The sequence below is a fragment of the Heterocephalus glaber genome, unplaced genomic scaffold (genome assembly GCF_053883595.1).
Source record: "Heterocephalus glaber isolate CG9 unplaced genomic scaffold, H.glaber_assembly_v1.0 deba00001429, whole genome shotgun sequence".
NCBI classification, from domain to species: Eukaryota; Metazoa; Chordata; class Mammalia; order Rodentia; family Bathyergidae; genus Heterocephalus; species Heterocephalus glaber.
In genome coordinates this window covers 16,350,220-16,365,073 of record NW_028258294.1, presented here as the reverse complement: position 1 = coordinate 16,365,073, position 14,854 = coordinate 16,350,220, and the positions used below count along the sequence as shown (strand labels likewise).

The 14,854-nt window shown below is 33.2% G+C and overlaps 1 protein-coding gene across 22 annotated transcripts in view; it reads right to left on the bottom strand.

Annotated features, from left to right (window-relative positions):
- Cntn5 (contactin 5) overlaps positions 1-14,854 on the bottom strand; it is a 1,206,007-nt gene that overhangs the window by 76,547 nt on the left and 1,114,606 nt on the right. The window lies entirely within an intron of this gene.

The following is a 14,854-nucleotide window of genomic DNA, read 5'->3' as shown; positions in this document are numbered from 1 at the left end:
AGAAAAAATAATTAAAACCAGACACAGGATATGAATGCCAATATCAACTACAGCTGTTGAAATCAATCACAGTTTGCGGAGGCTGCAGCAGAAAGTTATAGGCAATGCTACAAAGAATAAAAACAATTCCATCCATTCAAAAAGCTCTCAGAGGATGGAGCTAATTTCATATTCAAAAAGTCTGTGATGTACAGGCACTGTGATGTAGTCTATCAAGTACTTAAACTCCAACAAAAGAGATACAAAAGGATTTGAAATGATGATAGCGTGGAAAAGGAAAGTACATATACCAGAAGTTGGGCATACATAAAGTTCTGTGAAAAGTTTAAAGGAGACTGTAATTAAATTCATTTTTTGTAGGTATGGAGAGGTAATGAATTAGAGTTAATTGCCTTTTGGTGATGAAAGAATGGTTAAGAATGGTGGTGATTAATCTGTGCATAAATGGACTTCATCTTCAATGAATAACTATGATTTGAGGAGAAATGTATCATTGTGTTATTATTCCTAAAATAGTTATTTTAATAGCATTTAAAATATGTAGGTATTCATATTTTAGTGGCTAAAAGTAACATCAGTTTTTGTACTGACATTTTTCTATCCCATGACATGAACAATTCAAGTTGCAAGAAGGGTTTTATTTTGAATAAAAATATTATACTGGTACATTTAAGTTATAATTACTGAATTAGTTCTCATGTAGTAAGTTGCTCTCTAGATTTTGTGGTATGGACTGAGGTTGACTTCAAGGAGCTAAGAGATGACTGGGTGCAAAAGAGACAGAGTAGTTAGTGAAAACCTCTGAGTAGAGACTGTCAACAAGAAAGAACAGTGAAAAGGAGAAAGAGGTTCAAAGCCTCTTTAGGGCAAATGACATTTCTAGGAGGTGAAGGATAAACGTTTTGCCCAGGGTGGGAAGCAGCAGCAGCAGATGGCAGAAAGCACAGATCTGAGAGAAAGGGACTATTATTCAGTCCATCAGGGAGTTGATAAGTAGAAGAATATGACTGTGGGAGAAGGTATAAAGGACATCCCTGAGATGAGATGGGAGTATTTCTTAGAAGAGAAATGAAGGAAGCAACATTGAAATAATGAAAACAGAAAGCCTTTGAGATAGCAAGGGGAAAAACAGAGAATCAATCATGGAAGGTGCTCATTTCTTCACTAATGAAGAATATAGACTTTCTACAAAACTCAGGGTGATTGGGTGAAGAGGAGACTGAGACTGGAGGATAAGAAGAAAGGTTTGGGTGAGCCAGGTGATGAAAGAATACAGAGCGAGAATACGAAGATTTTGGAATAGGATTGGAGTTCCATATTAGTTACATTACATTATTTTGAAGTGGAACTGAGCAAGTCAGCAAGGTTAGGAAAGTGGGAGCTGAAGAAGTTAGGGGGATATATTTGGACTTAGAAGTTTGGAAGTGTGTGACTGTTTACTATCACAGATGCCAAGGACATGAGTAACGGACGAGGACGGCGGGGTAGGGAGTAGGTACAGCCAGAATGATTGGTGGCAGATGAGAATAAGGAAGGAATCAACAGACAGGATTATACTGGGAGAAAGATATAACAGGTAGGAATTTGTATTAGGAAGGGAAATTACCAGAATTTGAGATATTTGAAAGGTAGGGTAGTTTTGAGTGACATTTTGGTTTTCAGGAGTGACGTGAAGAACACGATTATTAAGGCTGGCAAGATCTGGGCCTTATGTAAAAATATATTTAATATGTTCAACAATATCAAGCCCCATTGAAACAGTGACTAATGATGTGCTGAGGAAAATAAACTAGATCTAGGTGCTGAAGAAGGTGTGTAATAAGTTGTGAGACTGGTGATAGTAACAGAGTAGTATCTATAATAACTGATGTATTAACTAAAATTATACTAATAGCTACCATACTCTTACTATCTTGTACTATAGTAGGGTGTTATACTAAGTTATTTCCAAACATTAATTTATTCATTTATCACCATATCACTGTGAGGTGGTCATTATTATCCCTATTTAATAAAGAGGATAATGGAATTTTGAAGAGACTATTTAGTTAAAAATAGGCAGTCAATGTCTATACTGTCTATTTGATTTTTATGTTAGGCACTGGGCATCAGAGTCCATTCTAATGAAAAGAAGTTACTAGCCCACTTTGTTCTGCTATGAATGGCATAGCTGAGATTTGAATACAGATGTGATTATAAAATCTGATTTGTTGAAAGAAGCAGAGTATACAGATCCTTCATTATTTCACTGTTAATCTAGGAAATAGTTTCTATTGATGGAAGAAAAGAAAGACAAAAAGTGTGTGTTAGGGAAAGGCCATTTAAAATTACATAGAAAGGTAGAGATGTCATTTGAAGAACACATTCAGGACTTTGTCTTAGTCTGTGTGTAAGATGGCCACCCATACTTCCTTTCCTCTCTGTTTAAGCAACTAATCCCTCCTGAAAACTGGAGCCTATTCTGAATCTGGGCTGTTCTGTGGCTATTGGACTTGGTAGATAATGGTAGAAGTGACACTGTATAACTTTTGAGGCAATATCTTAACAAGCTTTGAGTCTTACCCCGGGGCTGCTGGAATACATTCATGGGAAAAGCTAACTGCCAAGTTAGAAGTCTGATTACACTAAGACTACCATTTTGTAAAGAAGACCAAACTGCCCATTTGGAGGGGCCCTGATGAGGAAGAGACACCCAACTTGACCCAAGCTCCTCCAGGCATCCTGAGTTAGACACCAGACATGACCAAAGAAGCTTTCAGATGCCTTTACCTTCAGCAACCATTTCCCAGGATCTACCTGAGAAGTCTCAAGCAAGAACTGCCTGGCCGAGCCTGTCAGTTGCCCAAAGCATGAGACAAAATAATAGACTGATGTTTTAAGCTACTAAATTTTGGGATAGTAATGGCAAATTGAACATGCTTCTAAATAGTTTCTTTATAGGATTTATTCATTGATAAGGAATTCTGTCAGAAGTATCTTCAAATGCTATGAGTAAAGACTTGAAATTTAGATATTATGTTTCTCTGAGAACTTCCAACAAATTTTTTTATTAAGCTCCTCTATAATGTTCCATTTCATGCATTCTATTTATTCATCTCTCCAAAGAGCATTTATTTGCAACTGCCTATATGCAAGATCTGAAGAAAAATATGAAGTAAAAAGACAATTTGTTAACGCAAATAATTTTCCTTTCTGAGCACTAAAATCCCATGAAAATGTTTACATTAGCACTCTTAAAAAGGTATATATTTTAATTATAGGCACAATTTACTAAAAATAATAACTTCAGCTTGAAAAATATTTCATTCTTGGAAATTTTTGACATAATAAATCCCCAAGTACTCTCCTCTCTATTGTTTATTTGCCAAAATATATGATCCTTAGCAAAATAATTAGAGATAAGGACAAAGATTTATGTAACCAGAATACTGATCAAGGCAGTGTAATTATTTATAATTACAAATCACTGTAAAAAAAAACCCCTAATTGCTCAATGATCAAGTAATGTTTAAATTATAAATCCTTATAAAATATTAGGCAGCCATTAAACTAATATTGAAGACTATGTAATGTCATGGGAAATATTCACAGTCTAATAAATGAATAGTGTACAGAATTATATATAAATATAAATGTATCAATACTAATTTGCCCAATATGCAAAGGAAATGACTGTAAAGAAATGCATTAAATTATTACTCAGAGATGGGAATGTAGATAACATAAACTGTATTTTTTGTTTTTGGATTTTGCAAGTCTATACAATAAGCATGTAATACTTCTAAAATTATTTTTGAAGTTCTTTTAGAGAAAGTCTCCAGATTGTGACATTATGTGTTGTCCTAAGTGTATACACTTTAACTCAACAAATATTCACTGAGTGCCTAGTATGTGTGAAGCACTATATATGGCAGTGACAAGTGATTGCAGAAGGACAAGACAGGGTTTCAGTCCTTAGTGTATTAAAACCCAGTGGCAGAGACACATCTTCCACAAAACAATGTGAAGTTGTTATGTTCTAGTGCTTTTGAGAGTACATTTTATGTCTCATTATAACACTTGCTATATTGATTATAATTATTTTCTCTAACTTCCACTGATCTGAATAACCAGGCTGGTACTCAACATATATTAAGCTCTCAACAAATTTTCCAGAAGAAAAAAATGAAAGAAAGAAAGGGAAAGGAAGAATGTAGAAAGGGAAGAAGAACAGGAGTTATATTGTGCATTTAGAATTCATAACAATAAGAAAAATATGTGTTAAAATATGATTATATTAGGCACAGATCTTATATATTGGCCTCTTTTGTTAAATCAAAATACATTTGCCTTTATGTTTTTAAGTCAAGTTTAGAATAACAATATGACAGAATAGCTACAAAATGAGTAATGTGATTTCATGTGATTTAATAAGAAAGCTTAGAAATAGATTTTTCTGAATTCTTATAAATATGAAATATTCTTCATGAATAAGTTACTGATACTCCAAAAATGGTGGTGTGATTTCCCTTGTAAGAGAAATTATAATTTTTAACTATAATAAAAATAAAGACAATTTACTGTTATTAAGTTAGTATTGGTTTATCAATTCTCTAATATGGATATATTCTTAGACATATACTAAATTCTGGCTGTAATTAGTTTTCTCTACACATTTAAGAATGAATTGCATCAACCAACACAATCAATATCTGTTAATAATGGCCCTATTTTTGTTATCTTTTGGTTTTTGAAAGAAATCAGAAAGTAAAAGTTCATCTAAAAGGCTTTTGCAGACAATTTACATAAAGCATCTTAGAAAATTGATCAGGAGAGATAAATGTCTCAGTGTTGACCCATGGGTGATAGTGTCTAATGTTTTTATGATATACAGATGCTATTCATTTAGCAGAAGTCCTGTTATATTTTATATGTAGCTATAGCTGGAATTTCCTCAAGTCCTAGGACAGTGCTATTATATAGCATCAGTAAAACACTTTATTTGAAAATTAGCAAAGAGAAAGATAGACGTAGTGTGTTCATGTCTTCCTGGTGAGGACTGCTCCGTAAATGATAAGCCCCAAAGCCTTGAGCAGATGCCTTATGCTCATGGATTCAACCCACCCTCCACACACCCAGGATTGCTCTCAGTTGTGCTCACCCTGATGACCTAATGTTCAGTTCGAAAGTTTTCTTCTTTTGAGGAGCCATTGACACCTGAAGCTGAAAAATGAATAAGATACATGTTTTCTTGTAACCTCTAAAGCTGTTATTATTATGTGGGCAACACGAAAGTAGGATCTGGAAGTCTTAATTTAACCGGAGTCATCTAATTCAGCTCTATTCTTTCCAGATAAGCAAGTAGTGCTTGAGACAGGAAAATTTCTCCTCACAATAAGAGATTCTTCTTTCTATTTTTCTGTGGGAGGGGGCAACAATAAAAGAATTGAAGTGGAGATAAGTTTTAGTCTTGACAAGCAGTTAAGTTGGTCAAATTATGACAGTGTGGTTGCAATGAGACTGTCATATGGTGACCTGCTAGGGCACTGTTGCCCTCCTCCTTGTCTGCCACTGGTGATGACGTGGTGGTATGACTGTCCAGTCCATTAGGAGGAGCACTGCTTCCCCATTCCAAGCAATGCTCTGGCTCTGTCTCACCTATACAGCCTCACATTCTCTGTGGCATTTTAAGACTCATAGATTCAACAGATACACCTACAGTTAAACATGTTTTACACTACATTTTTTCAGTTTGTTTTTATCTTTACTTGATTTTAAGGACTATTTTGCTGTTTTTCTCACAGAAATTTTGGGAGAAAAATTAAACTTGATGAGATTCAAAACAGTGAATGGATCCTTGTTAAAAATCATTTAAAACTAAAGTGAAAATTTAATACCACATATACTACATTACCATAAATCAGTTCTATTTTTGAAGCCCGTAAATAGTATTTGAGGACAGACACTTCTAAACACATGCAAAACCATACTGTAGAAAAAAGGAAGCAGGGATGGGAATGATTCACAAAAACAATGTCCTAAACCTGTCCTTCTAGCAAGAAATGAGGCATGGCTACTGTCTGAAAGATTAGGTTAATTCAGGTAAATAAGCACAATAACTCAAAACACAATGAGTAATTTTTAAATTTTTATCATTTAGTTTACTCATTTACAATGACTCATCCACTACAAAGCACAACTCTGTATAGACTTAATTGAAAAATAATGATACAGCATTTTGATAAAAAGTAATAGTCAATGATATGAGTGAATTTTCTATAGTACATCACAAATTAATACCTATTAATGCATATTAACAACTAGTTATTGAGGTTTTTACCTTTAGAATAGAACTATAAGGAATTACAGTATACACTTATTTTGAAGGTATGTTACTGACAGTATATGTTTATATAAGAAAATATCTAGTGATATGTTCACGACTTACTAGGCTTGCAAAGTCCAACTTCATATAGTATTGTATCATTTTGCCTTCATGTCCTCATCACATACTTCTTACCATTATGTCCCTGAACAGCATGGAAGACTTCCTTAGATTTATTTATTGCTCACTGACCTAATGTAAGTGACCCTTTTCTAATGTTTCAATTCCATATGAATAACCAACTCTTACCAGGATTAGAAAGGATGTAAATGAGAAATGGACAGTTCTAATTGCTTTTTAAAAAGCAAATTTGTTTTCACTAAATTTGGAAAATCTTAACATTTAATACATACAAGGGGTGATCAAAATGTACAGTGAAAGTTTAAATTAAAAAATGTTACAGTAAAAGGCAAATTGTTATTAATTCCCCTAAAAACACTTCAACCACACATTGTTCTTGCTACTTTCTGAGGTAGTTCTGGAAGTCCTTGTTCACAAGTGTGTTTTATGAGGTGTGAAAAAAAATATGCTGAATGCCGCAGCTGATTGCCATCCAAGGGAAAAGGAGATCTATAAAAAAATGTTGTGGGGTGTCTTTATCCACCTCATTCACCAGATTTGACATCATGTAACTTCTAGCTTTTCCTCAAAGTCAAAATGACCATGAAAGGTAAATGTTTTGAGTTAGTTCAGGGCATTGAGGCAGCCACGATAACACAATTAAAAATACTTATGAAAAAGAACTTCCATAACTGCTTCAGAAAGTGGTAAGATCAATGGGATGTGTTGGAAGTTGGGGGAGGGGTAATTTTAGGAGGTGTTAATAGCAATATATCTTTTCCTATAATATTTTTTTAAATTTAAGCATGCATTATATATTTTGATCTCTCCTTGTTTCTACTTACTTCCCTACCTACCATCTTTACAACTTGGTTCGTCAACATGAACTGTCAACTCTTACTATCCTTATTTAACATCTGTTTAGCCATCAAAAATCTCTAACGAAGCTTCATTTTCTTAGGACAGACTTTTCTGTCAACTCTGACTAGGTTAAGTCACTGTATTTTATGTATTCATTGTGCCATGTATGTTTTATTTGGAGTTAAAATCACAGTTAAAACTTTTTATTTATGTTTGCATGACCAGTTTATTAATTGTGGGTTTCTTTCTTGCTTTTTAGGTACAGAAGGGCTGGAACTATAATTTTTCACTATTCTATTTCAAGTGCCTTTAGGACATAATGTGTTATGGCATAGATTTACAGCAAATAACTGATTAATTTTTATTAGCTTAACAGATTATTATAGCTGTTGACTTAATATTTATACACATTTTTACTTTTAAGAAATCATAATATGAAAAATATTAATAATCTTTATAAAATCTTATATAGCACAATTCTGAAAGAATATTCTAAATATATATTAAAAACAGTATTCTCATTATGTTGCTTTCTCAACTTTGTTAAATGAAACTAATTAGATACCCACCTGGCTATGGTGTATTGCTAAACAAAAAAGGCAAGACTATTAGTGTCTTTTACACTTTGATGAGGAGTGAAATTTCTGGCATGTCTGTAAAAAGAATGTAGACTTAATGAGCTTTACCTAAGAGCTACTGAATTTCAATTTCTATGATTAGAGCTCCAGACTCTGTATTTTGTACAAGATACCTAGGAAATTTTTATGCATGCTGCATTTCAAGAAAAAAAATGATCTAAAGAAAAGAAAGTTGGACAAAGAATCAGAAGAGCTTTATTGTAGTTCTGACTCTTGCATGTGAAAACTTTGTGCCCTTGGGCAAATTTCTGAACCTATTAAGTCTAAATTTCCTTACTTTATAAAAAAGTATGATAATATGTCTTATTGTGAATATTATATAGTATAATGTGTTAAAAAGTACTTTGTAAGTAGGATACACTGATCGGGCCTCTCAATCCTCTGTGATGTGGCCAATACCACTTAATCCCACAACAGTTCATTCTTTACTAAAGAAAATAACACATTTGATTTTATCAAAATAAATGAGAAAAGATATGAACTGAGTTAGGAAAAAAGTTATTCCCATTAGTATAATCAACAATATCTATCTTCTTCAGAGCTTACAAAATACAACAGAAAATAATAGTACTGAAATAATAATGATTTAATATCCAATTACCAGGTAGAAGGCATTATGCTCAATGTTACATACTTTATAATTTTATAATAAATTTATTAACACCTTCTTTCCACAAATGGAAAATTGAGCCTCAGAAAGTTCACACAGCTCACCTATGATAATGGTACATAATACTCCCAAAGTGGGTCTGGAGTTTGATTCTGAATACTTGCACATGCATTGTAGTTTTAACTCCTTGTTCATATATAACACTACTGCACATAATTCAGCATAGATGGAATATGCAGATTTTAAAAGATTAAAAATTATAATGAGCAGGGAAATTATTTTTTACCAAATGAGAATAGATTTAGAGGCAGAAAATATGTGCTAAAGGTAATGTGCACTTTTTGATTTACTTGTTGATATTCATTTCACCTATTCCAAACTAGTATAGGGAATTAACCCTTTCTCCTCCTTCCCATACTATGGATTGCCCTTTCTTCATCAGTCTTGGCAATCTCATCTGCCTCTGTCATTGATCAATTCAGAAAGCTACACCTAAGTCAATCAGATAATGACAATCTTTCACTACAAGGTGTTGGTTTGGGAATAAGAACACTATGTAAACTGGTATAACAAGAAGGGATGGATGTTTGCACCACAGTTAGAAGAGAATATGATAGCTGTACATGAGGAAGAAACTTTTAGGCTCTATTATTTCTGGCAGTGCCTATTTCCTTGGGAATTAATCTTAGAGTAAGGCCAACACTGTAGGTGACAGAGTAGAGAGATGGAACCAACCAGGATCCTAGAAGAAAATGTTGAGACCTTGGATCACTATTTTAAAAACCTGCTTTAATTTCTTATCATCAGAGACAGCCCATTTCCTACTTTCTAAGCCAGTTTGATTTAGGCTTTATACTACTTGCAACTGGGAGCATCCCAGGAGAGTAAAGAGCTGAAAATTCTCCTGGTTTGTGAAGGATAAAAACTAGAATGAGATAATTCCTTATCTTTATTAAGAGTGATTATATTAGCATGAAAAATCTGAAAAGGATATCTCAGAAAAGTCTCCATATTGCACATAAACCTCTTGTAATTAAAAATGACAAATCAATTGGGAAAACTGATGGAACAGTTGGCCAACTAGAAGTAAATAGCCAATTAGGCAAATATAAAATGCAATGAAATTATTAAAATGATTTAAAATTACCTATAGAACAATGGAATGATTACTTTTGGATAGAGACTTCAGACTCTTTAAAGATACAGTGTAAAATGTATTGCTATGAAAAAATTTCAAATTTAATTAGAAATTAAAGAATTTGAAAGTAAAATGACCTCATTTTATAAACCCATTATTGAACATTCGGTTTCTCATTGTTACATTCATTAAAAAAAACCCTGTAAGAGTTGAAGAAGCTGCCATGTAAGAGCAAAACCAAAATTCTGTATCTGACAGCTTAGAAAGCTAAAGGCTGATTAGATAGTCCATACCCAGGTTTTCATACAGACTTTGCCATTTTCTAGCAAATTGATGTAAGAATAAACCTTACATCTCTGAGACATAGCGAATCAGATATTGAGGCTCTAGGGATGTTTGTTTCAATGAAGATTCCAAGAAAACAGTTTCTCTGGGGTAGTACTTAAAATGGAAAAGGTGATTGTGTGTGTGTGTGTGTGTGTGTGTGTGTCTGTGTGTGAAAAGTGAGTAAATAAATGTGGGAAAAGACTGAAAAACTCAAGGCATTTTGAAGAGATAGCGGACGACTTATGTTTGAGCAGAGTAGCAGTATTTATAAAACTAGAAATAAGGGTTAAAGATTTTAACACTAGAGCAATGAGTTTGGACTTAATTATACAGTTAGTATAGAATCAGTAAATGTTTCTGAACTGGAGGCTGACTGACACATTGGATTTTTATATTAAAAAAAGTATGAATGAAACATCCCAAAATTTCATGCTTGAGTAAATTGAAAGAATACATATTAGTAGAACTGAAAGGGAGTCTGGAGAAGGATTTCATATTTTTTTCAATTTAATAAAATAATTTTACTTGAAATAATTTCTGGGAATACTAGAGTGTGAAGGTGCTAAGATGCTAGCTTGGAGCCAGAAGAGAGTTGAAAGAGTCAACAGTTGTGAGCAAGGTGATGAAGAATCAGTCATGTATAGTAATATTGCTGAAGAGTGTTGAGAACTAATATAAAGTGTAAAAAATTATTATTAGGGGCCTGGGTCAACACTATTCCATTAGATTCCATATACTTTATGTTTGCTTATGACAAAAAACAAGGGGAGAGGTGAAAAGTTGTCAGGAGAGGTATAAAGGATATCAGAGGCTTCAAGGTAGGAATTAAGTGGGACATAACGGTGACTATTCAAATACGATGGAGTCCATGTGATCCTTGGGAAAATTCAGTGAATGTAGAAGCACTTATTGGAATAGATTCAAGAGCTATTTCCAGTGGTTTCATGTCCCAAGTTTGAGAACAATATAAACATGGCAAGTTATAGCCCTTATAGCTGCAACTAGGGCAAGATAACAAGCTGCTGGGTCCTTAGCTGGGTGGTATATTACCTGATAGTTCAAAATTTTCCCTCTTAGACATACACTCTTACAGGATATCTAGCCTTTTATCTTGATCACCTATTTAATTTTTTCCCATATATTCCATGTAGCCAGAATCTATCATATGAATCATTCTTTGCCATTTGCATTTAGTTTTTGTTTTAAATTTCAGTTTATTAATTAGTAACTGTGTGTAGCACATTTACATTCCTTGTGGGAAGTTGGTACATGTACCATATTCATAAGACATCTTAATTCCTTTCATCTTCCCGTATCTCTCTCTTTCTCCCCTCCCTCCATCTCTTGAAACTCTTCCCCTTTGAGAAAGATCTATCTCCCTACTTCCTATTATCTATCTTTTATTTTTCTCTTTATTTTTTATTTTGGGTTTCTCATATAAGAGAAAGTATGTAATATTGAAGCTTGTGAGTCTGACTTATTTTACTTAACATTATGGTCTCAAGGTTCATCCATTTTCCTATAGATGATTGAGGTTTTTCTGTCTTTATGGCAGAGCAGTACACCACTGTCTGTACATATATTTTCTTTATTCATCTGTTGATAGATATAGAGGCTGCTTAAAAGATTTAGCTATTATTAATTGTGCTGTTATAAGCATGGGTTTGCATATATGGCTGTAATATGATGTCTTTAACTTAGGTTTTAATATTTAGGTCAGTATTACTCGTGATAATGTATGTGTATGCAGTATAAAAAATTGGATGGATTAGAAAGTGAAATGGAGCCATGAAAAATTCTGAGGGACTTACAGAGATGTGAGTGCCAAGTTTCAAAGGCAATTCCTAAAAGCACTTTCCCCTCACACTACTTCCTAACTTTACCCTCATGTATATACTTTATAGACATTTTATAGGATACAGAAATATATTTTCTATTAGTGTATATGATTATGGTTTATTCAATTACTATGCCATACTTTGTCTATTCTTTCCCATTTATCTGACTCATTCTGTATGAGGAAAATGATTTTTTCCTATTCATTCATTCATTCATTCATACAGTATATATATTATTTCAGCAATATTGAAGAAACATTTACTCTAGCTGGACTCTGGAGATAAGATAGTGCGTAAGATAAGGAAAACTTCCCTTCCCCTTATGAGTTTTGCATTCTGGGAGGAAAAGGAAGTTAATAAATGAACGACTGAGATAATTTCAGATAGCAATGGATGCAATAAGAAAGTAAAATGGGGTGAAAATCAGGCAGGGGAGAGATGGGCAGTACTAGATAGGAAGCTCAGGAATAAATGAGGAGTCAGGTCACCATGTAAATATTATGGGCAGAGTCTTTTAGGTAGAGAACATCAGTGGATGAATTCCTAAGTGTTAATAAGTGTGGCATATTTGAGGAGCAGAAAGCTCATGTGATTGGAGGAGAGTAAAAGAGGAGAAGGGAGCAAGGAGACAATGTTGAAAAGACCAGCTGCTGATACCAGACAGTAGAGGAATTTGAAGGTAATGGCAAGGAATTTGTACTTCATTCTCAGTGTGACTTGGAAGTTACTAGATAACATGTGAGAAAAGTCAAAAGAAAAATCTTAAAACAATAGAGCATAATAGATCTGTTGAAAGCCCTTAGAGGGTATAGCAAGCTTTTGAAAGAAAATCTGTTATTAAAAACACATAAGCATTTTTCTTTGCAAGAGCGTTTTTAACAAATGTTAATCATGAGCATTCAGCAAATCACTTTTCCAAGGTTTTTTTTTTTTTTTTTTTATTGTTGCTTAGTAGATGTCAGTGTAGTTTCAATGACAGTAGCAGTTTCTGAGACTGCTATGCTCTTTGGTCTTTTGCAATCTCACTTGTATTTAAAGCATGATGATTCTACTTAATTATATGCAAAAGTAAAAATGACACCATCCTTCCCGTATATGAATCTTATGCAACTGGAATTTGATGACATTTATCCTGTATATAGTTTATGACTATGTGGTTGTCATTAGAGGACTGAACTCTGACTCAGTTCTATGGAGTTATGGAATGAACTGAGATTAATGAGTTATAAGCAAAAGTGTCTTGTGTCATTTTTGCCTGAAGCATTTCATTGCCAATGTAAAACTCTCCAAGGAGTTATGGGAAATGTTTTTACTTAAAACATTTTATTTATTTATTTATTTATTGAAAAATACTCTCCTGGTCAATTATCACAAACTTCAGGTGAAAGGTAAGTTAACCAACATTTTCAGGCAGTGAAGTAGGTACAAATATTTAATGTAATTTTACATTAGTTGAAGTTATACACACTTTGTACATTACAATATAGAAGTAAACTGTTCATCAAGGTGGTCATTCTGAAATCAGATATCGGAATCTATTGTACAAACTGTCAAAAATAATTAAAAATAGTCAACTTGCTTATTTCAAACCTCAAGGAACCTGGATGCTATCCTGAAACTCATTTATTAAGCTAGTATTACATAAATTCTAAGAACAGATGATTTAAAGAAATCCTGTAGAAAATAACATAAGTGCTAAAATATGCAAGGTACCATGTTCCGGCATAGTTTTCCATAAATCCAGTGTTGGGTGATGGTTCATTACAATTCTGTAATGCCAATTAAAATCAAGAAAATAATGTATGATTTTATGGTCTTTTAGTATTTAGTCTTTCTATTCAGTTATGAATAATTTAGAGATATCTTAATGATTTATTTTCATAAATATATCACATATGAATTTAGAATTATTATTTCCAATGACAAAATGGGGGAATGGAGTTATAAAGCCATTCTCTTTAAGACTAGGGCACCCTTGACAATATTATGGACTAAACTCTATTAAGGCTTTAGTAAGTATTTTTTTCCTGAAGCATAATTTTGCACTTGTTCTCATGTATTTAGATCTTCTTTCATGATTTTTCTGGAATTCAACATGTTCTACTGGATATTGACCTGAGACTATGGAAATATTTTATGGTCATGAAAATGAAAGAAAGTTAACAAAATTAATTTAATATTTTAACTAACTGAAAAATCAATAGTCCTCTGAGGACTTAAGGAAGAATATATATTCCTCCTTAACTGCTTAAGATATAATGGAGAAAGAACTGGATGGCTTCTGGCTTATACTCTGAGTTTTGCTATTCAACTACAGGAAGAAGATTTAACATTACACAATATACCATTATATCTCAGCTCAGACTGAAATATGACTGCTGTCATCTGGTGACAGTGAACTTGGTCAAATTCTGATGCCACCATCTAACTCATTTGGAGAAATGGAGACAGTAGGCTCTTGCAGAAGGGCTTAAATAGAGCAGTCCCTCAGGTTGGATGATTCGTAGCAGATATTCCCTATCATAGATGGATTACAGGAAGAGGCTGTAACACAGATTATCTTGTTCAGTGGTGTATGATTGATGCTGCTTATTAGCTTGACTTAACATTCTGTAAGCTGAGGTTTTAAGATAAATACGTGAGCTATGATTTACTGATGTATTCAGATCAGATGATAAAATGATTTTCAAACAGTATTTAGGTACTTTAAGAAGTTCACTAATAAGAGTTTTATTTCTTGAGTTGGCATAAAATAAATAATTATATGAACCAATAACCTCTTGAACAAAACATGTGATTAAAACAGACTTGTTTTATGCCATGGTTTTCTGTGATTAATGAACACTTACCTAAATCAGAATGCTGACAAATAAAAATGCTGGTGCTTCAGTATAAATGATTAACTTATGTGATTTCCAAAGTAAAATTTTGAGAGTTTGTACTCTTGTCCTAGAATGTTTTAAAATTTAACATATAATTCTAGAGGAACTTGAAACTATTTAGTTTCACTTTTTAACC